This window comes from Mizuhopecten yessoensis, unplaced genomic scaffold (assembly GCF_002113885.1).
Source record: "Mizuhopecten yessoensis strain PY_sf001 unplaced genomic scaffold, ASM211388v2 scaffold4299, whole genome shotgun sequence".
NCBI classification, from domain to species: Eukaryota; Metazoa; Mollusca; class Bivalvia; order Pectinida; family Pectinidae; genus Mizuhopecten; species Mizuhopecten yessoensis.
The window spans coordinates 21,780-22,191 of NW_018405475.1; positions in this window are offsets into that span (position 1 = coordinate 21,780).

Consider the following 412-nt stretch of genomic DNA (forward strand, 5'->3'; position numbering starts at 1 on the left):
AAGTTATACCTATATGGTAGTTATACCTGTATGGTAGTTATACATATATCGTTGTTATACCTATATGGTAGTTATACCTATATGGAAGTTATACCTATATGGTAGTTATACCTATATGGTAGTTATACCTATATGGTAGTTATACCTATATNTATACCTATATAGTAGCTATACCTGTATGGTAGTTATACATATATCGTAGTTATACCTATATGGTAGTTACATACATATTGTAGTTATACCTATATGGTAGTTATACCTATATGGTAGCTATACCTATATGGTAGCTATACCTGTATGGTAGTTATACATATATCGTATTTTACCTATATGGTAGTTATATACATATTGTAGTTATACCTATATTGTAGTTATACCTATATGGTAGCTATACCTATATGGTAGTTATACC